At 37.5% G+C, this 26,585-nt stretch overlaps 1 protein-coding gene across 9 annotated transcripts in view; it reads left to right on the top strand.

Moving 5' to 3' along the window:
• SGCZ (sarcoglycan zeta) overlaps positions 1-26,585 on the top strand; it is an 869,285-nt gene that overhangs the window by 223,415 nt on the left and 619,285 nt on the right. For 3 of the 9 annotated variants that reach the window (XM_083169990.1, XM_083169981.1, XM_083169965.1), the window contains exon 1: positions 11,185-11,283. The exons of the other annotated variants lie outside the window; for them this stretch is intronic. The gene's annotated coding sequence lies outside the window, so the exon portion shown is untranslated. Of the gene's footprint in view, positions 1-11,184; positions 11,284-26,585 lie in introns of those variants that run through there. 9 annotated transcript variants of the gene reach the window in all.

A 26,585-nucleotide genomic window follows, 5' to 3' on the forward strand; every position in this document is an offset into this window, starting at 1 on the left:
CCAGCTGTTGTTAAACTACACATCCCAGTATGCCCTGCATCAGTTTTAGCATGCCCAAATAGTAAAACTGTAGCAGGACGTGCTGGGATGTGTAGTTCAACAACAGCTGGAGTCTCAAGGTTAGCCATCACTGTACTACACAAAGGTAGACTGTTAGATACTGTATTTAAGTCATTTACCAGTTTTCACATACTGGATCATCATATGTTTACATCAGTGTTTAATAAACAGTGTTCCAATTATCTAATGATATTAGGAGCCTAATGAGATAAGATATATTGCCTGGCAGATTGGTCATATACTGGAATGCTCTCTAGAGTCCTGGCTCTCAGTGCTCCGAGACCCACGAGGGGTTCTCTGCCCATCAGTGTGAAGCAAATGTTCTTACTGGAGAGACTAAAAAATAATAGAATAAAATGCTACATGAGTAACCTAAGAACTGGAATAGATGGAACATAGAGATGGGCAGCGTGGGAGACCTGGGGGGAAGATTATATAGCAGGAAGGCATAGGAAAAATAAAGCCTGATAACACTAAGCACAACATCTATAGTTACTGTGTCTACACAGTTCCAATATGTTATGCAGTTTGCTTACTTGTGACCAGTGGGTCCAAATACTTGTATTTCTGTAAGTAATTTTGTGTATTAAAATAATTAATACTAAGTTTTTTTTTATAAAATAGTATTTACATTTTTTTTAATCAATTAAGACCCAGTGAGCCTTTCCTTCATTTGCATCTTTTGGTTTCCCACACATTTTAATATCAATGACCCCTGGGGAGCATGACAGCACCAACGGCTTCCTAGTGGTGGTCCCAGCATGCCTCTAGGGGTTGGCCCCTAGTTATTCATAGAGCCTACAAGTCATGTTCAATTCAAAGAGCTAAGACACCCAGCTCCTGGCAACATTAACAGCCTTGACTGACAGGTGTCAGTAATATCTACCTTGCTTAAAGAAAGCTGAGGAGGACCAGTCATCAAAATGAGCTGAAGTAGCCAGAAAAATACATTAGTTTCCAGGCTGCAGGTACTGTAAGATTTGTTTTGTGGCTTGTCAGCTACCTTGTTGAGGTGAACTTGGAAAACTATAGTATTACATATAAGGTATATCAAATAATGGAGAGACACCGGATCCCTCACTTGGCCCTGTCCCCTATGTATGGCCTTGCTGGATATCTAAATATTTAATTGGTGAGGCAATATAAGTTACTTGTCACCCTACAATGAACAGTCTGGACTGCATTGGATTTGACTGCAGGTGATCTCTTTAAAGTCTGTACTTTTTTTCTTTCAACTTGCTTTGCATTTTGAATTGGTGGTTCTCATCAATCATTTCTGGCTTGGTAATTAGGGTATGCTCTTGGCCAACCAGCTCCTTGCTTCCATTACTATCCTGAAAGACCACCCTCCATGGGTACATTTACTGAGATGGGAGTTCTATTGAAGATGGGATATTGCCCATAAAAAACAATCAGATTATATCTATTATGTTCTAGAAGGGGTTAAATAAATAAGTAGAATCTGATTGGTTTCTATGGGCAACAAGTCATCTTCAATAGAACTCCCATCTTAGTTCATTTATCCCTTCTGCGTGCTGAACATGTCTTGCTATCTGGAATTTAACAGTTCTTCTGTGTTCAAAACCTGCCTGTCACTATTATATTGCTCATGTAAATTGTATTGTATTTCTTTGCACATTGGGACTGTTCTTGAACTTGAGTTATCTCATATTATTCTGTCACATTAGGTTACTCACTTTTGACCTTTTGGGGTTTGTGTTTATGATGAGTATTGCATGTACTGTATTTACTTTTACAGTGACTATAAATAAAATACTACAGGGCAATACCAATGACATTTCAGAAGACAGCAGCAATTAACGTCAACAATGCCTGTTGAGTCTATGCTTATTTCGGTATTAGTGGCGGTATCATTTTCTCTAGTGGCCAAAGTACAGAAGGTAGTGACAGTAAGGTGGAAGAGTGGTAAAAGGTCTAGAGCACTCAGATATAAAGATGCAGGGTATTCATATTATTATTTGACATTTTTCCTTATTTTACAGCATTCTGTCAAATTCCTAAGTGACAATTAACAATAGTTATTTGTAATATAATTTATTCTCCACTGGATCAACATTTAATTGGACTCTTTTTTCCTGCCTCCACTGTTCAGAATTTTGAATCCATTATTTTAGTATTAGAACTTGGCTAAAAGACATGAATTATTTATCAGGTTGAACACTATTTCTAGAATAATCCCAAATTATTAACATTAAGCAAATCTCTTGTCACTAGTCATTAGTTGGGTCTTCACATACTTAACCTTATTCAGGCTATGGCTGAAATGTAGACCCTTTTCTCTTTACATGTAATGTAATTTAAATCTAGCCATTTCTAGTGTGTTGTATGCATTGCTTCCTATTGCATGTATAGAATGTAATATAATATAATAGCAGACACAGCATAACTCTCCCCCCACAGCCCTAACCCTTTTCCACCCTGCTAGTGCCTCAACCTAACCCCCTACCAAAAGCTGAACTCTAAACTCTAACCTCCTCCCACATTGCTGCCTAACCCTAAGTGCCCCCTTTACGTGGGATTACCCCATCCCACCACTGGCATTCGGGATTCTGGCATCGTTCTCTTGACAGTAGTAGGGATACTGGCATTGGCATTGTGAATGCCAGCATCCCCCATCCCAGTCCCAGGTCCATTTATTTTTCTTCCCAGTTACAAGCACGCCAGATGCGGCAGCCATGTTGGGCACACTACAAAGGTTAAGCTGTGGGAGGAGATGCATACAAGGGCCAAGGCATATATGGGAAAATTGTAAATGTGTAGTATTATGATATACCCTGAATGTTCCACATGAATTACTGTGGTAGCACCGTGTAGGTTGCTACATGCAGAGTGCGCAGTTAGTGAAGGTTGACAATACAGGAATGGTGTGGTAGTGTGCTGCAATTTATTTATTTATTTTAGTTACTGTATGTATAGGATTTTATATAGCACAGCAGATTCTGTTGCGCTTTACAATTGTAAAAATGTAACAAGAAAAAAATCTCATGGTAAGAACACATTTGCAGGTCACCAACAATAGCAGGAGAATTGGGAAAGCGTGTAATTTTGATACAAATTTAAATGTCCTGGTTGCATGGAATCAGTACAGGTGGCTGTAAGAATGTAGGGTGCACACTAATGTCTGATGGAAATGTTCCTACTGAGCCCGGTCCTATTACTCTCATCTCCCTTCTCACCTTGAGGGTAGGCCCAGTGGCAGTACTAATGTTTTCATATGGATTGGTAATAGGCCTAGGCCAGTGGCATCAAACTCATGGCCCGCCAGCTGTTGTGGAACTACACATCCCAGAATGCCCTGTCACATATTATATATAATGTATTGCTAAAACTGTGGCAGGGCATTCTGGGACGTGTAGTTCCACAACAGCTGGAGGGCCATGAGTTTAATGCCACTGGCCTAGGCTCATGGCACAGCTGAGGAGAGTTCACATAATGGTCTTGAGCTACAGTGATTTCAAAAATTGTTCATAAGAGATTGTAGAATAGTACAGTTCAAACTACGGTTATAACTGAATCCTTGAAAGGACATCCTTAAATTCACAAATGCGTGTGGATGATTAGATAGACAGTGTCTAGATAGAAAGTCAATAGATCGACAGGGTGAAATTGTGGACATAGAAAATGTTGACATTGGAAAGGTCGACAGGGTCATAATGTCGACAAGAAAAAGGTAGACACATGGAAAGGTTGCCATGAGTTTTTAGCACTTTTTTGGGTATCAGTGTTGACAACTGTGGACATGCCCCAATTAGTGCAAAGCTTACACCTTGCCTGGCTCGCTTCACTATGGGCATATTCTCCCTCTATACCAACATGGATGTTGAAGTAAAAACAAGCAGTTAAAAAAAGTGAAAATATCATGTTGACCTTTTTCATGTTGACCTTATGACCCTGTCTACCTTTTGACCCTATCGACTTATTGTATGTTGACCTTTTGGAGTAGAGCTATTGACTGTCTAGACACTGTACTGTAGATATATCAACCTAGACTTTTACAAATGCAGGCCAAGGCATCTTCTCCCACAGCTTAACCTTTGTAGTGCACCCAACATGGCTGCCGCATCTTGTGTGCTTGTAACTGGGAAGAAAAATAAATGGACCTGGCACTGGGATGCGTTTAGCATCCTGGTGTGGGCTATGCTGGCACTCACAATGCCAATGCCAGTATCCCTACTACTGTGAAGAGACCGATGCCAGAATCCCAACTGCCAGTATGGTGAGCGTAAGTATGCAGGGTGGGATGGGGTAATGCCAGGTAAGGGCGGCACTTAGGGTTAAGCTGCAATGTGGGGGAGGTTAGCGTTTGGCTTTGGGTAGGGGGTTAGGTTGAGGCACTAGAAGGGTGGAAAAGGGTTAGGGCTGTGGGGGGGAGAGTTATGCTGTGTCTGCTATTATATTATATTTCATTCTATACATGTGTGTGTGTGTGTGTGTGTGTGTGTGTGTGTGTGTGTGTGTGTGAAATATAATGCTGTTTGTCATTTTAAAAATAATAACGTAAAAATTTAGCGTGTAAAGTTAGATTTTTAATTAAACAAGTTTAACTCAACTAACTATACATATCTATAAAAAAAACATTAAATAGGTTAGTCTTCTCAAAGTCAATGATTGAGAGCAAGTATGTTATTAATTTAAATCCAGTGTTTGATATTCTAGAATGTGGCACAAAATTGTATAATGTATAAGGGACTGCTATATGTCTTGTATGGTAAATCCAAAAATCCACATGGCATGATTTTAAGTGATAGTCATCAATGCACCTCTTGATTGTTTGTATTGTTGTAAAAAAGCCATACAGTAGTTATAAGTACAATAAAATCTAAAACATAAAATGGACAATTGAAAAGAGTTCTCTTTTCATAGAGTGCCTACAAGATATCAATACAAAGATAAGTATTCTACTCCTTTTAAGATTAAATATAATATTTACCACTTCCTTTTGGGTAATGCAGAGACTTAAATCACGATTTTAGTAGCAATAAGTTTGTATGATTCCCTCCATTTCTAGTACATTATCATTTTACTGTAATCCCTGTTAACAATACCACTATACAGTACATTCTTTACCCAAGCCAATTATCTTCAAGTCATCTTTGACTTTGCCCTTTAATCTGCTCCCAAGTTCTGTCCATCTTCAAATCCTGGGAGTCTCAACTGAGTTCAGAGTGTTCCTGCCAACGCTTCTGGCTTGTGCCTCTGCAATCTCCTTTCAAAGCTCTGAGCTTAGAGGTAATTCTAGATGGTGTCACGCAGCTTGTCACAACAGGGAGATAAGTGCACAAATCTCACTAAAAACCTCAACCCAATCTGGCCAGAGAACTTGGAAATAGAAGTGTGTAGAAAATACCTAATATGTCAACTTAATCTTCATGTAATAAATTGATGACAAATATTCCATATCAGACACTTTTGTGTAATGAATTTGTTACAATGTTGATGAGTATGGGTCGACGTTCATTAGGCCAACACCAAATGGTTGACATTGACAAAATGTTGACATACACAAGCTTGAAATTGACAAAAGGTAGACACAAGGCATTCACAAAAGGTCGACCCGAATACATGGACCCACAATCAGTGTAAAGCCTACCTTCACATACTGTAGCTTTCCATGCTTGCTATGCTCCGGGACAGATGTTATACTCCGCTACCACTGTACACTTTACTGTTCTCAATGAACTGTTCCAATTCATGTGTCTACTCTCGCCATGCCAACCTTTAGTCAACATTAACCTTGCGCATGTTGAAATTTTGGTGTTAACTTGTTGACTGTTGACCTAGATATTGTTTATTATTTAATTTAATGATAATAATAATAATAAAATAATAAATAAATATTGTTAATCTATTGAGTAAAGTGCAAATTTTTACTTGAAATTGTTGTAAGTTTAATTATTAGGGATCAAATATTTTAACCAATACAATTTTTTATTTTCTTTATTTTGTCTTGTCAACAGCAAGAAAGCAGAATTTAGCATATTTACAATCATCATCTTTTTTTGCTACTGTATGTAAAACCAAAAAACAGATATTTGATCATTTAGGAGAAATTCCATGGAATCAGTGGCATATGTGCTATCAGTGGATGTGCTAGTATTTTTGATTAGTTCTAAAGTATTTTTGCAAATAGCATAAATCTTAACTGAAATATACTGTATAGGAAATGAGACATTCATTGTTGTTATTTTTTATAGTACAAACTGTGAGTGTATGTTAAAGAAGGAGAGAGCTTCATATAAAATGTGAAAATCTCTGAAGTTTTCTTTATAACCTGAAGCAATGTCAAGTAAAGGTAGGAAACAAAGGAATATGAGAAATTCATTAAATTGGAAAGAGATTTTGTTCTATAAGTCTTGTCTTCAATTCCTCAAAGTTATAAAGATCAATAACAGTTTTGATCTATATTTGAAAGTTTGCTTAATTAAATGTAGTATATGATATGTATTATACATACATAATAAGAACATAGTTGTATGCTGTATGTACAGTACCCATTTAATACATAGATAAAAATAATTTGTATATATAATTATACAGGAATTGTGGTACTGTCTAAATCAGTCAGTGCTTCATAACCATAATCAGTTCCATTGTAATTTTGTAAAGGTTGTGTCTTAAATTTCCAAAATAGTTGGGACCAGAAGTATTTTGGATATCAGATTTTTCGAAATTTTGGATATAAGATGTTTCCTTATTTTGGAATATTTGCATATCATAATGAAATGCTTCTATGTTTCATATGCATATAGGATGAAGGTAATTTTATAAAATATTTTTATTTATTTTGTTCATGAAACAAAGTTTGTGTACAATGAAATATCAGAAAGCATAGGTGTCACTATGGGCCTTATTCTACTTCACTCTTTCTGACAAAATCCTTCTTAGATGGACAAAACCATATGCACTGCAGGGGGGCAGATGTAAAATGTGCAGAGAGAATTAGATTTGGGTGAGTTATTTTGTTTCTGTGCAGGGTAAATACTGGCTGCTTTATGTTTACACTGCAATTTACATCTCACTTTGAAGTAAAACCCTACCAAATCTAATTCTCTCTGCACATTTTATATCTGTCCCCCCTGCAGTGCACATGGTTTTGTCCATCTAAGAAGGATTTTGTCAGAAAGAGTGAACTAGAATAACCCCCTATATCATGAAGGGGCCACTCAAAACATTTTGTAGACCCTTTTCTCTTTACATGTAATGTAATTTAAATCTAGCCATTTCTAGTGTGTTGTATGCATTGCTTCCTATTGCATGTATAGAATGTAATATAATATAATAGCAGACACAGCATAACTCTCCCCCCACAGCCCTAACCCTTTTCCACCCTGCTAGTGCCTCAACCTAACCCCCTACCAAAAGCTGAACTCTAAACTCTAACCTCCTCCCACATTGCTGCCTAACCCTAAGTGCCCCCTTTACGTGGGATTACCCCATCCCACCACTGGCATTCGGGATTCTGGCATCGTTCTCTTGACAGTAGTAGGGATACTGGCATTGGCATTGTGAATGCCAGCATCCCCCATCCCAGTCCCAGGTCCATTTATTTTTCTTCCCAGTTACAAGCACGCCAGATGCGGCAGCCATGTTGGGCACACTACAAAGGTTAAGCTGTGGGAGGAGATGCATACAAGGGCCAAGGCATATATGGGAAAATTGTAAATGTGTAGTATTATGATATACCCTGAATGTTCCACATGAATTACTGTGGTAGCACCGTGTAGGTTGCTACATGCAGAGTGCGCAGTTAGTGAAGGTTGACAATACAGGAATGGTGTGGTAGTGTGCTGCAATTTATTTATTTATTTTAGTTACTGTATGTATAGGATTTTATATAGCACAGCAGATTCTGTTGCGCTTTACAATTGTAAAAATGTAACAAGAAAAAAATCTCATGGTAAGAACACATTTGCAGGTCACCAACAATAGCAGGAGAATTGGGAAAGCGTGTAATTTTGATACAAATTTAAATGTCCTGGTTGCATGGAATCAGTACAGGTGGCTGTAAGAATGTAGGGTGCACACTAATGTCTGATGGAAATGTTCCTACTGAGCCCGGTCCTATTACTCTCATCTCCCTTCTCACCTTGAGGGTAGGCCCAGTGGCAGTACTAATGTTTTCATATGGATTGGTAATAGGCCTAGGCCAGTGGCATCAAACTCATGGCCCGCCAGCTGTTGTGGAACTACACATCCCAGAATGCCCTGTCACATATTATATATAATGTATTGCTAAAACTGTGGCAGGGCATTCTGGGACGTGTAGTTCCACAACAGCTGGAGGGCCATGAGTTTAATGCCACTGGCCTAGGCTCATGGCACAGCTGAGGAGAGTTCACATAATGGTCTTGAGCTACAGTGATTTCAAAAATTGTTCATAAGAGATTGTAGAATAGTACAGTTCAAACTACGGTTATAACTGAATCCTTGAAAGGACATCCTTAAATTCACAAATGCGTGTGGATGATTAGATAGACAGTGTCTAGATAGAAAGTCAATAGATCGACAGGGTGAAATTGTGGACATAGAAAATGTTGACATTGGAAAGGTCGACAGGGTCATAATGTCGACAAGAAAAAGGTAGACACATGGAAAGGTTGCCATGAGTTTTTAGCACTTTTTTGGGTATCAGTGTTGACAACTGTGGACATGCCCCAATTAGTGCAAAGCTTACACCTTGCCTGGCTCGCTTCACTATGGGCATATTCTCCCTCTATACCAACATGGATGTTGAAGTAAAAACAAGCAGTTAAAAAAAGTGAAAATATCATGTTGACCTTTTTCATGTTGACCTTATGACCCTGTCTACCTTTTGACCCTATCGACTTATTGTATGTTGACCTTTTGGAGTAGAGCTATTGACTGTCTAGACACTGTACTGTAGATATATCAACCTAGACTTTTACAAATGCAGGCCAAGGCATCTTCTCCCACAGCTTAACCTTTGTAGTGCACCCAACATGGCTGCCGCATCTTGTGTGCTTGTAACTGGGAAGAAAAATAAATGGACCTGGCACTGGGATGCGTTTAGCATCCTGGTGTGGGCTATGCTGGCACTCACAATGCCAATGCCAGTATCCCTACTACTGTGAAGAGACCGATGCCAGAATCCCAACTGCCAGTATGGTGAGCGTAAGTATGCAGGGTGGGATGGGGTAATGCCAGGTAAGGGCGGCACTTAGGGTTAAGCTGCAATGTGGGGGAGGTTAGCGTTTGGCTTTGGGTAGGGGGTTAGGTTGAGGCACTAGAAGGGTGGAAAAGGGTTAGGGCTGTGGGGGGGAGAGTTATGCTGTGTCTGCTATTATATTATATTTCATTCTATACATGTGTGTGTGTGTGTGTGTGTGTGTGTGTGTGTGTGTGTGTGTGTGAAATATAATGCTGTTTGTCATTTTAAAAATAATAACGTAAAAATTTAGCGTGTAAAGTTAGATTTTTAATTAAACAAGTTTAACTCAACTAACTATACATATCTATAAAAAAAACATTAAATAGGTTAGTCTTCTCAAAGTCAATGATTGAGAGCAAGTATGTTATTAATTTAAATCCAGTGTTTGATATTCTAGAATGTGGCACAAAATTGTATAATGTATAAGGGACTGCTATATGTCTTGTATGGTAAATCCAAAAATCCACATGGCATGATTTTAAGTGATAGTCATCAATGCACCTCTTGATTGTTTGTATTGTTGTAAAAAAGCCATACAGTAGTTATAAGTACAATAAAATCTAAAACATAAAATGGACAATTGAAAAGAGTTCTCTTTTCATAGAGTGCCTACAAGATATCAATACAAAGATAAGTATTCTACTCCTTTTAAGATTAAATATAATATTTACCACTTCCTTTTGGGTAATGCAGAGACTTAAATCACGATTTTAGTAGCAATAAGTTTGTATGATTCCCTCCATTTCTAGTACATTATCATTTTACTGTAATCCCTGTTAACAATACCACTATACAGTACATTCTTTACCCAAGCCAATTATCTTCAAGTCATCTTTGACTTTGCCCTTTAATCTGCTCCCAAGTTCTGTCCATCTTCAAATCCTGGGAGTCTCAACTGAGTTCAGAGTGTTCCTGCCAACGCTTCTGGCTTGTGCCTCTGCAATCTCCTTTCAAAGCTCTGAGCTTAGAGGTAATTCTAGATGGTGTCACGCAGCTTGTCACAACAGGGAGATAAGTGCACAAATCTCACTAAAAACCTCAACCCAATCTGGCCAGAGAACTTGGAAATAGAAGTGTGTAGAAAATACCTAATATGTCAACTTAATCTTCATGTAATAAATTGATGACAAATATTCCATATCAGACACTTTTGTGTAATGAATTTGTTACAATGTTGATGAGTATGGGTCGACGTTCATTAGGCCAACACCAAATGGTTGACATTGACAAAATGTTGACATACACAAGCTTGAAATTGACAAAAGGTAGACACAAGGCATTCACAAAAGGTCGACCCGAATACATGGACCCACAATCAGTGTAAAGCCTACCTTCACATACTGTAGCTTTCCATGCTTGCTATGCTCCGGGACAGATGTTATACTCCGCTACCACTGTACACTTTACTGTTCTCAATGAACTGTTCCAATTCATGTGTCTACTCTCGCCATGCCAACCTTTAGTCAACATTAACCTTGCGCATGTTGAAATTTTGGTGTTAACTTGTTGACTGTTGACCTAGATATTGTTTATTATTTAATTTAATGATAATAATAATAATAAAATAATAAATAAATATTGTTAATCTATTGAGTAAAGTGCAAATTTTTACTTGAAATTGTTGTAAGTTTAATTATTAGGGATCAAATATTTTAACCAATACAATTTTTTATTTTCTTTATTTTGTCTTGTCAACAGCAAGAAAGCAGAATTTAGCATATTTACAATCATCATCTTTTTTTGCTACTGTATGTAAAACCAAAAAACAGATATTTGATCATTTAGGAGAAATTCCATGGAATCAGTGGCATATGTGCTATCAGTGGATGTGCTAGTATTTTTGATTAGTTCTAAAGTATTTTTGCAAATAGCATAAATCTTAACTGAAATATACTGTATAGGAAATGAGACATTCATTGTTGTTATTTTTTATAGTACAAACTGTGAGTGTATGTTAAAGAAGGAGAGAGCTTCATATAAAATGTGAAAATCTCTGAAGTTTTCTTTATAACCTGAAGCAATGTCAAGTAAAGGTAGGAAACAAAGGAATATGAGAAATTCATTAAATTGGAAAGAGATTTTGTTCTATAAGTCTTGTCTTCAATTCCTCAAAGTTATAAAGATCAATAACAGTTTTGATCTATATTTGAAAGTTTGCTTAATTAAATGTAGTATATGATATGTATTATACATACATAATAAGAACATAGTTGTATGCTGTATGTACAGTACCCATTTAATACATAGATAAAAATAATTTGTATATATAATTATACAGGAATTGTGGTACTGTCTAAATCAGTCAGTGCTTCATAACCATAATCAGTTCCATTGTAATTTTGTAAAGGTTGTGTCTTAAATTTCCAAAATAGTTGGGACCAGAAGTATTTTGGATATCAGATTTTTCGAAATTTTGGATATAAGATGTTTCCTTATTTTGGAATATTTGCATATCATAATGAAATGCTTCTATGTTTCATATGCATATAGGATGAAGGTAATTTTATAAAATATTTTTATTTATTTTGTTCATGAAACAAAGTTTGTGTACAATGAAATATCAGAAAGCATAGGTGTCACTATGGGCCTTATTCTACTTCACTCTTTCTGACAAAATCCTTCTTAGATGGACAAAACCATATGCACTGCAGGGGGGCAGATGTAAAATGTGCAGAGAGAATTAGATTTGGGTGAGTTATTTTGTTTCTGTGCAGGGTAAATACTGGCTGCTTTATGTTTACACTGCAATTTACATCTCACTTTGAAGTAAAACCCTACCAAATCTAATTCTCTCTGCACATTTTATATCTGTCCCCCCTGCAGTGCACATGGTTTTGTCCATCTAAGAAGGATTTTGTCAGAAAGAGTGAACTAGAATAACCCCCTATATCATGAAGGGGCCACTCAAAACATTTTGACTTTAGGAATAATTAAAAATCTGATTTTCGGATATGGGTGACACAAACTTGTAAATATATGTATAAATACTTCTAGTACCCAAAAAACGTTCACATATAAATATGTAAGGAACATATAACATATTTCCATATACAATAAATTGTATATTTTTTTTAAAGTATTTTTAAAGTATGTGCACAACATTAAAATATTATTAGAAAATTAAGGTCTACATATATTAGCCACAAATTGATGATATATGCTGATATATGATCTAGGTAGAGGTCGATATGTAGTTTAAATATAGGCAAATTATATTTTTAGTATTTAAAAGTCAAATTTAATCTGGCATAAAATTTTCTTTCTTCTGATAATTACTTAAATGGTTTAAACTATTTGCAATTTTTGTATGACATGCACAAGTGAGCAGGGAATTATACATGATTTTCCTATTTTTCACTGTATCCGACTTGCAAATTTCTATTTTACAAAAGGGAACCATTGCAGTCTGCTGGGATATGTTATTTTTTGAAGGTCTGGAGAAATCAGCATGCTTTATATTTGAATTATTTAGTGGACCTGTGGCATTTCAAGTAGAATGCCCAAATAAACGGATTTGTCACATTTTGTTACAGAGCATTTTAATACACCATATTTTTCTCTCAGCAAAACTTAAAAGTACATCAGCTATATAATAATTTTTCTTTTAAACATTTTTTTTTAATTTTTAGCAGTGTTACAGGAAATAGTAATGACTAACCTACATTATACTTTATATTGAATATGTACAATAGTATGATAGCATCACATTAAAGATGTAGAGCATATACTGTAGTTATATATTTGTTTTATGACAATGTGTCTCATTGATCATCTGTAGAAACTCATTGGTGACACACTGTGCTGATGTTGTTTCAGTTTCACATTGCAAATAATTATGGTATTCTAGGAATGATGTGAGAAAAGAGTATAATGGATTTTATACAAAATTCTGAAGTGCTGAAACAGTATAAAATAACACAAATAACACAGCTATACTAATAATTGCTGATCTACAGTAACAGCTAGTGTGTGCACATATTCACCACTGTATTAACCCTTTGAGTGCCTAGTGAGTTTGCCAAAATAGGTGAGAAAACATTTTTATTCATGATAGCGGCCTATAATGTTTACCTTATATAGGAAATCTAATCTTGTTTTACACAAAAAAATAATATTTGAATTTATATAACAAATGTAAGCGATGCTGGCACATTTTGCGCATCTCTCACAGAGACGTTGGCTATCAAAGGGTTAAACATACAAATATGGAGTAATCATTGAAATGTGCAAAAGCTTTCAAATGAAAATTGCTAAAAAATATAAAAAGATTTAAAAATATTTATTTTCCACATCACTTAAAGGAGAATGTCCACTTAATTTACTGAAATCACTTCAGCTGCCCTTCTTAGAAATGCCACATGTCTGAAATAAACAAATATCTGCAAAATTCAGATAACTTTCAAGACGTTTCCATTATGGGATACATATAAACATGTTTTCATCTTCCTATTTAAAGGCAACTTTAATTTAAAGCCGGACGTATCAGTCATTTTCAGTATAATTGCAGTCAGTTTCATGTAATGTGACAATCTCAAAACTGACATTGAATTTTAATATATTCTGAAAGCGGTAACAAGTTAATAAGAATTTTATTAATATGAAAGTGGACAATATGATAAGTTATTTACTGTTAATTTACTGTGTCTAAAACATTCAATATCTTGCAAAACCAGTCATAATATGTTTTGAAAGAAGAACAACGAACTGGACAGAGCTATATAACATGACTTGCAGATTGTTTTTTTTATTTATGCTGCAAATATACAGTAGGTAACTGTTTTTTTGTTGAAAAAAAAAAGGTAAAGACAATTTAAAAAAGAATGTTTTAATAAGCAGTACCAAAAGTAAGAAAAATTATAATGGAGAAAATTCCTAACTTCTATTGTCCCCTGTTCTAATAAAATGACAATAAATAACATACTGTACTGTCATTTAGAAACTCTTCAAAAGAATTCACGTTTTACCAAATGTTTTATTTATATACAGACAATTTTTTCCCTCTGATTTTTTTATTAAATTAAAACATTAGAATTTTTTTTTTTGTGGAATTGTTTTATGTTATAGGAACTTTAAACGAAAAACATTTGCTAGATGAAGACACAACTGCCTTATAATAGGCATTTAATAGAGAATTATTAAAATAACTTCCATATTCTGTGGATAAACATTCTACAGTTAAGGGATAAATATCTATTTTGTATGTCTGAATTACTGTTTTCAGGGTACAGTAAAGTCAAAAGAGCCTTCCGGATCCTCCAAACCTGCTCTCCCTTCAATAAGTCCTAGGATGCCCAGTGGATACCTGTACTGCCTCAGCCACCCTGAATTCTCCTCCCTCACTCAGCTCCCTCTTGCTGCTCCCTTCTCACAGGCTGCACAGAGCTATGGGGTGCTGCAGCCTGGACTGCACCACTTCTGCCTCATAAACCTGTCTCCATGTCTCCAGCCATTGACCCTTTGGTTTATCTGTAGTCTGAAATTTGTGAGGGGACGCAATAATCCATGATCTTTTACCTTATAACTGGCTTATGATCATCCATATTACCCCTCTGGCATTTTCTGCATTATGGGACCCCAGCTGCTGTGGCAGTAGTTGAACCATCCTCCTAACCCTTATTAGATTGTCCTGTACTTCTCTGGTCTCTGGGTAGCTCCTACAGCTTTTTCCTCAAACTTAACCTGGTCTGCTTCCAGATCTATGGCCTAGCCCCTATAAACCATGCAGAATCTCATAGCAATCACATCACGTAGACTCCTCTAACCTTTTTTTTCTCTCCTCACCCAACTGAGCTCAGGGCACTGATGACTTTTCCATAGTCCTTTCTACCCCGAGATAAGGATGCAGAGCACATCTCCCACTATTGTTGCCTTTTACCTCACCATGTTTTGGTCCTCTTTCTGAGATGCACTCACCTGATTTCAAAGGAAATCGGGTCCATCGGGGGTAATCGTGTACCTTAAGTTAAGGTACACGATTACCCCCGATTGTGGCCGTTCTAGGAAACAAGTACCGAGATTACAGATAAAATCTGATTCACATAAGCTAAAATTTGAGCTGAGTTTGCTGCATAGTGATGTTCAAATTGATATTACACTTTCCAACTGTGTATGCTTGGATTTATATTACCATTACCATACACCATAGTGGTGTAGTGGCTGCTGGGAATTTGGAAGTATTGACGGAGGATGTAGTATAAAAGGTCAATCTCACAGGGTTAATCAGCCAATGGATGGTAATTACATGCAGTCGGAATTGAAGATTTGAAGTTCAGCGCGTTTCCCCGGATGCTATACTCCGACTTCCTCAGGACCAAATGTGAAAAAAGCATTAAACGCATAATGTTAATTGAATAAATGCTCAGACTTTTTTTAGATCTACTCCTTGGATGGCGAACAAAGTGATCTTGCAGGAGTGCTTGAAAAATATGTCTTCTAGAAAAAAAAACATCCTTTACCAATATCAATTAGCTTTCCATCAAACTCCAGACTTTAAGCATAGAACAACTCCCAACTCCACCACTTTAGCTGCTCTACAGCTTCGCCAAACCTTTTACAGGAAACGGGACAAAGTAGAACAGTTTCTAGGGATAGTCCTCCGATCTGCTAGGACCCACAACATATGAATGCATGCCATTAATCCAGTAAGGAACTAATCCATGACCCAGAAAACATTATAGCAACATTGCAAAACTATGATTCCAATCTCTAAAACCTTTTGGTCCCTCTACCACTCTTGTATTACTTCCAGTTAATTTATGAATTTCTTGCTCATCCCATAGCTTTCTTGTACACCTTAATGCTAAGATATAAAATTCCATAAAAATTCAGAAATCTGGTAAACCGCTGGCGCTGGTGGGTTTATAGCCATGTATTACAAGAAGTTCTCAGATCTGCTTGCTTCCCCCTACAAGCCCCCTTTCATAATGTTTTCAAAGGAGATTGTTTTCCTCCCAAAATGCTGTAAGGCAAAATTGTCATGATCCCTAAGCAGGACTAAGGTCCACTCCATTGTGCCAGCTAAAAACCCACCTTAATGAATTAATCTAAATTTAAAGAAATACAGTATGCTAATATTCTGGCAAATTGGCTAAATATTCTTTTCTACCCTACCCCCTTTATTATGACCAGGTTGGCTTAGTCCAGAATGTCAGGGGAGGGAGAATACCAGACTGTGAATCTGACCTCATTACTATCACATATTCCACATGTTCCCCTACTATTATGCTCTCCCATATTTCTAAAATAAAACCCAACACAAAGTATTGATCTCCTGGAGCTTCATGAGAGCCACATTTATGGGGTTTGGCTTTACTAGTGCTGTCTTCTCAGGTGTCCTGGCCTTTTTACTCTCCTCCTCTGCCATAGTTTTTAATCTTTGCAGGTGAATAGCATTGACTCCAAGATATTCTGCCTATTTTGTAGATGATATTCTGATTTCTATAGCTTAACCAATGATCCCCATCATTCATATTATTTGTAATCACAGACCTCCTCTGATCCAGGCCAACATTCTGTAGAGATGCTTATCATGTGGTAGAGGCCTTCCGCACAAATTTGACTGTCTAGCCTCTCCATTCTCTCAAATTGGTACCTCTTACTCACTCCCAGGCTCCACCATATGGCTTGATATAGAATCCACTCATATTAACCTTCCTGACTTGACACCCCTGCCCTTTGGCGTTTGCCCTCTGCTAAGCAGCCTGCTACCTCTAAATTGCTTCCTTTAAATAATTCTTTGAATCCTTCTTTAAAAATGGATACTTTAAACTTACTTTTCATTTGCCATCCCTTCACATAAAAGCCATAGTGGTTGCATCCTTTTTTGTCCCACAGGCCTGGTACAATTTATTTTATACTGTAGATCATTTCTTATGGTTCTTGCCCTCCAACTTTGTGGCTAGCCAGACAATGGGTTCCCACCACCACATCTGATTCCCCCTTTCTGCCTTTTAGCCAGATTGTTCTCGTCCTACACTACTCTCTCCTTTCTTTTGCATTTGACTACTTTAAAATAACTATAATGGCGTGTCTCTCGCTTTATAAACCATCGCTACAAAACGGACTTTACTGTCGGTACCTTTGGGCTCCAGCTTTCTTCCAGTATCCGGACCTGGTGTCAGTCTGTACCCCACCACCTGCTGTTGGACCGCAGTCCCACCTTCGAGCGATTTTTACTTATATGCTTTCAATAAGCATTAAAATTGTGAGTGCACTTCTTTATTAAATTTCATTTGTTTACATAAAAGGTTTGCACTATGTTTTTCTGCATTGTGTCATTTCATGCTTTACGCCATTATTGAGGACATGACAGTTGGAGGATCCCACCAGCAATAATCCTACATTTCATTGATACCTCTAATTGGTGACATTAACTCTTTGTGATTATTTGTGATTATTTTCACACGGACTGAGTTTATCTGAGAACACCACAAGCGCTAATTCTACAGTTTACACTTGTTTTTCTATATGTCCTATGTAAGGTGATTATTGGATGTCACCTCAACTGTAGTTAAGCTGCATGTGTGTTGTGCGCACCTGTTCACAAAATACCCTTTATTGTACTTTAAAATAAAAACATCAATTTGAAATAATAATAATAATACTAATAATAATTTTATTTATATAGCACTTTTCTCCAGCAGGACTTAAAGTCGTTTCACAGACAAAAACATAAACAAAATACGTTATTACGAAAGATTTTGTATTACAGCAAGTAGAATCCCTCACAGAAACAAAATAGTGCCTGGCTGTATAATTGCATTATCCTTCCTCTCAAAAGCAATGTATGAATAAAATTTGGCATGTGGCAGCCATGGAGAAAATAAGTACTTGAGTACTTTTGGAGAAAGAGCTCTATATAAATAATAAAAATTATTATTATTATCTTCCTGCCTCTGTAACACTTCCCATATGGCAGTGATGGAGAACCTTGGCACTCCCACTGTTATTCAACTATACATCCTAGCATGCCCTGCAACAGTTTTAGCATGGCCACATAGGAATACTGTTGCAGGGATGTTTAGTTGCACAACAGCTGGAGTGCCAAGGTTCTCCATCAATGCAATAGGGTATTTATTATTTGTTGTGACTGGTTTAGGTCCACCGTTCATAGTGTTTTTTTCTTCTGGCTTTTTAGATCTCTTGGGGTACTACAGACATTTCTTGTTTTTGTTTTGTGACTTTTTATTCCCCTTTCTCATATGTCTGTTCCATGTTCACTGCATCCCATGCGCGTATCCAAGATTTTCCCTGCACTACCTCCTTCACTGGAATGAGCTTCACTGGAATGACTCTCCCTGACATTGCAGTGCTTCATATGTTCACTGAAAACCCACCTGTTTATCAAAGCCTACCCTTCTGCATAACCTAGAACCAAGGCCGTTCTCCCTATCTGCCTCATCATGTCCTGGCCATCCCTGCCATGCTCACTTCTTGCCTTCAGGCCTCCATGCCTGCACTTCATGTCGCATGTCTGTCTCCACCTCCCTCTAGACTGTAGGCTCCTTAGAGCAGGATCCTCTTCCCTCCTGTTCTCGCAGCCCTCTTCTTGCATTTCAGTTACAGCTCTCTTAATCACCTACTGTACTATCTATACACGCATCATTTCTCATTTGTTTTTATTCATCTCTACCAATGACAACCTGTGGACAACTCACTTGATTCCTACATCTCATCTGTATTGTATACTAAGAATTGTGTTGCTGTTCTATGTGCTCTGTTTCGTTAATCAGTTACTGTGATGTTTAGTTCTGTGTACCCTGAATTGTTCTAAGGTGTTCCATATGTAGGCACTGCAAACCTTTTGTAGCTCCTTTATAAATAAAATGTAATAATAATAATAATAATAATAATAATAATAATAATAATAATAAGTCACTGTTATAGACCACCATTAGGCATTTTCCTTTTTTCCTCTTTTTACTTTTTTTTCTCTCTCTATCCCCTCCCTCCTTTTCTTCTTCGTTTCCTCTTATATATATAGTACTCTCATTTTCTTCCCCTTTGTTCTCATGTTTTTGATAAATCTCTTTTGGTCTTTCATGACTCTCTTAAGTTTTCTAGATATGTGTACAGTACTAGTTTTGGTGGTTTCTCTGTCTTCCAGGCCTTATTCCCAGTTCAGCCTACTGTAGCTCTTTATGGCACATGTTTCGATGTGCTCCTATTTAACCCTTGTTCTTGCATATAAACTTATATTTTCTTAACCATAAGTAAACACAATAAAATAAAATGTCACAGAGGTCAAACTGAACAATTGTATTATCAATACAAAGCCATTTGGTCTTGGTTTTGAATTACTATACAGTACTTTATTTCTTTATTTGTGGCTATTGTACTCTTAGGGGACTGTAAACATTAGTTGTTAATTTCTATACTCCAAGAAAGGGCAGATATGAAGATGCTAATGATCACAGTAGCCATCACTTTGGGGGTTATTCCAGTTCACTTGCAAAGGCAGATTCACTGTCAGATGGACAAAACCATGTGCACTGCAGGTGGGGCTGATGTAACAGGTGCAGAGAGAGTTACATTTGGTTATTTTGATTTTGTACAGGGTAAATATTGGCTGCTTTATTTTTACACTGCAATATAGATATCAGTTTGAAGTACACACCCCACCCAAATGTAACTCTATCTGCACATCTGTAACACTGTTACATCAGGCCCACCTGCAGTGCATATGGTTTTGTCCATCTGAGTAAATTTGCCTTAGCAAGAGAACCAGAATAACCCCCTTTGTCCTTTGGCTTTTTAACTAAGCAATTTATTTTGATGCAACAGGTTTTCTATTTCTCAATGGGCTATTGTATGTCTTTTTGTGATACCATATTATTCACACTCATTATCACTTTCTTCCAATTCCAATAAAAAAAAATAAAAATAAAAAAAATATTTGCCAATTTGGGCTTGTTTGTTATTAAAAACATTTTAGTTTATGTTATAATTTCACTAGCCCAAACAGAGGGCCTTATTCATAGATGGAAGATTTTGCCCAGCAGCTATGACTTCGTACAAAGCTGCTGTGCAAACTATGCTAATGTCTGAAGGAGGCATATCAAGGATAAAGATGCCTACTGACATCCAAAGACGTTGCAGCAAATCACCGTTGTGACCATCATTTTCGATGACTAAACAGAATGGCCTATCCATTCTCAGAAAACAGGGCTTACATGCCCCTATTTTCTGGAGATCCAGGCAGTGCCAACCATGCCCCCAAATGCCCACAGCATGTCAGTTATGCTGCAAATGACCTTGCAGAAGGAAATCTGCACATTTGCAATGCGGCATCTGGGCGTGCACATATTTCTAAACATCTGAGATGAATTTAAACCTGATGCTCGTTGTAAACCTCTGAATGATACACAGAATAGGCTCCGTGAATAAAGGGTTAATATATACTAGTGACATTTAAGAACATTTATAGGTTGAGTAAAGCCCCATACACAATTAACAAGTCTGCGCCAATGCCGGTATTTGCTGCTGTGGGGACCCTGCGTGGGAAGAGCAACGGTCATGCTGCAGCTACAGCATGACCGCTGTTAATGAGGACTCCCTCGTCCATACATGTTTGGGTGGGGGAGGGGTCATTAACAATGAGAGGGAGTGTCCACCATTAAAGATATGGAGTGTACACACTAGGCGATATTGTTCACAATATCGCTCAGGGCTTGTTTTGACCAATATCACCTAGTGTGTATAGGGTTCAATAGCCTGCTTTCACACTGGTCTGTATTGTTCTACAATGAGTTTAAAAAAAATGTGTACTGTACAATATTGTAGTTTTATAAATGATAATATATTGAGTTTTTTTTATCTCTGAATTGCTAACAGTCTCATTGAACTGTCACAGTTTTATGTGTAATTTAAAACTTGTCTTTGACTTAGAGTATAAACATTGATTTTGGAATTAATAAAGTAACAATATCATTTTGCAGTTACTGTATGTAGTGCAAGTGCTTCCTTGTTCTATTGTGCACATAAAAACATAATTGCATCAGGCAAATAAAGTATATTTCCAGAAATGCACTTATACCAACTATGAAGGTCAGTACAGATTAACATGTAAAATGTCTATATTTATGCCTATTTTAACCTATTTTAACCTCCGTTTAGCAAACCAGTTTGTATACATTCTGTAGTATGGGATAAAGTCATAATACATGTAGTTAGCATATTTAATTTATTAAAGTGGACATTCTGAAAATGTTAATCCTTTATGTTGCGATTTTACTGCCAAAACAAGAATTGCAAATGTTTAATCTCTGTAATAAAACGGCCAAGCCGGCCAGCACAAGAGTAACCGGGGAACATCACTTTCCACCCATTATGAGACCAAGACTAATGTATCTCATAGTTTAAATTAAACTGAGTTATTGTATCAGTCACATTTATTTTGTTTTAGGATCAAGGGGATAGTTTACGGGGGATGGAAATCAGATATATATTTAGATGACCATTTGTCATGTTTACATATTTCAATAAAAATAAATCAGAATAATGTGATAAAAGAAAGACAAATTAATATTTACAGCTCAGAGTAGAAGTGAGGATTTGGGAATGTGAGTCCTTGGCAGCAAAACCAAGCTCCTGGCTATCGCTCATAACTCTTCTTTTGGTTTCATATTGTCCTCCCTATACATATGAATATACTGTGTGTGTGTATATATATAAATATATATATATATATATATATATATATGCATACCACTCATAGATGCTGGTTAAAGCATTTGAAGATTAACAGGCGGCACTCCACGGGCTTGTCTTGAAAAGAATTGTATTTAGTGCATAATTGGTAAACACATTATGGGCAGTATTCAATGAGGCTGATTCGCCATGTTTTATGGCGATTTTGTGCTATTTTCATGCTGTACGGTGATTTTTTGACTAAAACGGTGAATCACCCTATTCAATGACCAGATGGCGAATACATTTCAAGGTTTTTATCGCCATAATTCACTGAGTAGCAATCGCTATCTTTTTATGGTGAAGTGGAATGTGAACTTTTAAAATAAAGTGTTTTGTTTTTTACATTTGGTGTCAAAAAATCAGGAATTTTATTCTGAGGAGGGGCATGCTATTTTTATTCATGTGCTGTAAGCACATGAATATATATTTAATAAAAAAAAAAATATATATATATATTTTTTTTTTTACACAGCAGCCAGCAGGGGGCCGGAAGGCCGAGCCGCTCATTAGATATTCATATATTCACTGCACCCAATCATTACATATGCACGATCGGGTGTAGTGAATACCCGGTCCCCTGTTGGCTATCTCGGGGGGCAGCCTGTGCTGCCTGGCTCCCGGGGAGCCCACCTCCCCCCCACAAACGTTCTGGGGCAGGCAGGGAGACTTCCAGCTCCCTGCCTGCCGCCATCCTCAGGCTCCCTGCGGCATCGCCGCATGGTTTAAAATTCGCCGGTCAGGGGCAATGAGCCCCTGACTCGTTGAATACTGGAGCCGGCGAGGCTCCGGAACGCGGCGGGCAGTGGCGAATGTGCAGCGAATCCTAAACAGGATTCGCTGCACATCGTCAAAATTCTCATTGAATACTGCTCATTATAAGTCCGTAAGACAACGTTTCAAGACCAGTGGTGGTCTTTTCATCAGGTCCGGTTATATAATAAACATAGGTGCAAAATAGACAAAACAGTTTTGTATGTACATAGTTGTGTGGAAGGCACTGTGGCACATAACATACATTTGCTTTAACCAGAGTGCCAATCACTCCAACATTGTTAATATATATATATATATATATATATATATATATATATATATATATATATATAGGTAGGAGAAGGTGGACGGCACTCACAGGGTCTTCTTAACGAAATAAATACACCACGCTTTGGCTTGTTATACCAACGTTTCAAATCTTATTGAAAGATTTTTCGTCAGGGACACAAATACATAAAAAAGTGCTTACCTTTATACCAGAGACAGACAGTGAAGATCTCCGTTGCGCCCGCCGCCGTCAGCGTGTAGTCCACTGATGATGACGTCAACACCGTCTCCACGGTGTGACTCACTGGAACGCAAAGTGCGGAAGTGTGCGCTCCAGATGGAGCCGCTTGAACCGCACAGAGAACTGTGCTATCATCACCGGAGCTGGAGGATTCATCCACATAGAACATGCGCTGCACTGCTAGCGGGTCTAAAAGATGCAGAGAACAGAGTGTTAAAAAGTGATCACCCAAAAGTGACATGTACAAATAAAGAAAAAAATACATATAAGAACACACATTTCTTCAGTCCATGTACTGTGTTAATAATAACTAGTAATTGCATGGAATACAAGGAGAGAGAAAAGAATTGTTGTTATAAATGCTGTAATAGAGAAATACATTGCAAAAAAATGGTGAGGGAAAAATTTTTTGTTGGATTTTATAGAAAAAAACTTTTTCATGAGGAAAGAACATTACTCAGAAAAAATATAATGTCCTCCTAATGTCAAAAAGATTTTGATAAAAAATATCACAAAAGAGAAGGTTTTTATTCTTCATCCTGGGTTGTTAATTAATTAAAGAATGATGTTGTTGACCTAAAAAAAGGAACTCCATGTGAGATGTTCGTTGAGGCCTCTCGGTGATACCGTATCAAAGCGCGATATCCAAAGTGCCTCTCTTTGTAGTAGCAGTCTTGCTCGGTCTCCACCTCTTTTGGGCATCTCTACATGGTCGATGATCTTATATCTTAATTGAGCAAGTGAGTGTCTAGCTGATTTGAAATGTTTTGCGACCGGTTGGTCAACATCTTTTCCATCCAGAATTTGGCGTATAGCATGACGATGTTGGTTGGCTCGTTCTCTGAAGGTGCAGACAGTTTTGCCTATATAGGCAAGTCCACAGGGACACTTGATAATATAAATAACAAACTTGCTCAGACAGTTTAAGACATGCTTGATGGCTACTTTCTGTCCAGAGTGAGGATGTGTGATAAATGGCCCAGTTTCCATATGGCCACACGTTGTGCACCCCACACATTTATAACAGCCATTCTTCTTAGTCATAAAGTGTGGATTGATGGTTGGTTCTGCTGTGACGTCATTTCGTACAAGCCAGTCTTTCATATTTTTGCCCCGCCGTTGGCAATTAAGTACTCTTTTGGTTTTAAAGATAGGAAGGTTGGGATCGGTTGCGACAATCGGCCATATTTGTTTGATGGTTTTCGCCACCACTTCACTCGCTGTGGTGTGATTATTAACAAAGGGTATTATTTCTTGAGTTTTCTTTGGTTTAGTTTTTAAGCAATCCTCTCTTGAGATGTTGAGAGCCTTGTTTTTTGATATGATCAGATCTTTATGAGAATAACCTCTTTGTAAAAATTTGTATAATAATTGATCCATCTGATTAACTGCTTCTTCATCGTTGCTGGTTATCCGCCTGACTCTTAAGAATTGAGAAAAGGGCAGCCCTCTTTTCATGGCGTTGGGATGGTGACTGCGATAATGTAGCAGAGTGTTCATGTCCGTTGGCTTGACATAGATGCCAGTTCTCAGTTGGTCATCTTCTTTTGTTATGAGGACATCAAGAAAGTGAATTTGTCTCTTGTCACATTCGTATGTGAACTTGATTGTAGGGTCCATTTGATTAATCTTGACCATTGCTTCTTCAAATTCATCTTGTGTCCCCTGCCAGAATATGATGATGTCATCGATGAAGCGTTTAAAAAATAATAATCGATGTCGGACATCTGGGTTATCAAAGAATAGACGATTTTCTACAGCGAACATGTGGGCATTCGCAAACGCCGGAGCTGCGTTGCTGCCCATCGCACACCCCATTTTTTGTATGAAAAAATCGCCATTGAAGTAAAAAAAGTTTCTGGTCAACGTTTTTTCAAGCAGTAAAATCAGGAAGTCAATTGAAGGGCCTTTGTAGTTGCTGTTGTCTTTCAGCAAGGTCTTTACGGATTCCAAACCTTCTTTATGCGGTATGTTGGTGTAAAGGCTGGTGACGTCTACACAACACATTAACACATCTGGAGAAATAGGACCTAATCTTTGTAGATTGAGTAAAAGATCAGTAGTGTCCTTTAGGTAGGTGTGTTCTGCCTGTATGGCTGGTTGAAGCCAATAATCAATGTACTTCGCGATAACACTGTACAGAGAATCTCTGGCCGAGATTATCGGGCGTCCAGGTGGAGATATCAAACTCTTGTGTATTTTGGGCAAGCTATAAATCAAGGGTATTTTAGGAAATTTTTGTACCAAAGCATCTCTGGTAGTTTTGTCAATGATCTTATCAAGACATGCTTGCTCCAATATGTTATCAATCTCAGTTTTGAAAATGATAGATGGATCCCCATTTATCTTCTCATACACCTCAGCATTATTTAATTGCCTGTAGATCTCTGCAATATAATCGTCTGTGTTTTGAAGAACGATTGCTCCGCCCTTATCTGCTGCACGTATAGTAATCGCTTTATTATCACTAAGTGATTTAAGGGCTTGAAACTCTTCTTTGTTAAGATTATTCACAGTTGCAGTGGCATTTTTAGCTTCTTTTAAAACTGTCGACTCCAAAAGTCGACTGTAACATTTCAGTGAGGGGTTGAAGGTTTGTGGTTCAAATGTAGACTTGGGTCTGAACGGATGTGTAGTAGGTATTTCATCCCCACTTGGATGGTGCATAAAATACTCTTTGAGCTTGAGATTGCGGAAGTGTCGACTTGTGTCGATTTTCCAATCAGTTTCTTTAAAGTGATTGGTAGGGACAAAGGAAAGGCCACAATTTAAAACTTTTTCTTCAACTTCAGATAGGACGTGTTTAGAGAGATTGACTATAAGGTTTACTTGTTGTGTTTTCGACCTTGTCTCCCTCTGGCTCTGCCCGCCCCTACGGGTGCGGTACCTTTGGCGCCTGTGCGGGTGGTTACCCCTAAAGGGGGTCTTCCAGTAGATCTGCCGCTGGTGCCCTCGCTTTCACTCTGTGTAGAGTTGTTCTCAGAGGTGACCTCAGAGTCTGCATTTCTAAATCGTCGTTGTCTGCGTGATTGTTGGAATTTTCTCTGTGGCAATTGACGTCCTGAAGCCCAAGGATAAACAAGTTGCTCTTGATAGTCTCTATCCACCGTTGCTAATTTGCTTTTTTTATATTTAATTAGTTCTTTCTTATAATTCTCCACACTGGATTTTAATTTATTTAACCAATCAGTCTCTGTGTCCAGAGTGAGTATTGGAATGGCAGTTTGTTCCAGTTTCTGTATCTTAATCTTGGTTTCTTCCATAATGCGTGTGGATTCCTCCACTACCAGGAGAATGAGGTCACTGGAACACTTATTTAATATGGCGACCCAGCGCCTACAGAAATCAGTATTATTTCTGCCA

The sequence above is a fragment of the Crinia signifera genome, chromosome 1, assembly GCF_055691185.1.
Source record: "Crinia signifera chromosome 1, ASM5569118v1, whole genome shotgun sequence".
NCBI classification, from domain to species: domain Eukaryota; kingdom Metazoa; phylum Chordata; class Amphibia; order Anura; family Myobatrachidae; genus Crinia; species Crinia signifera.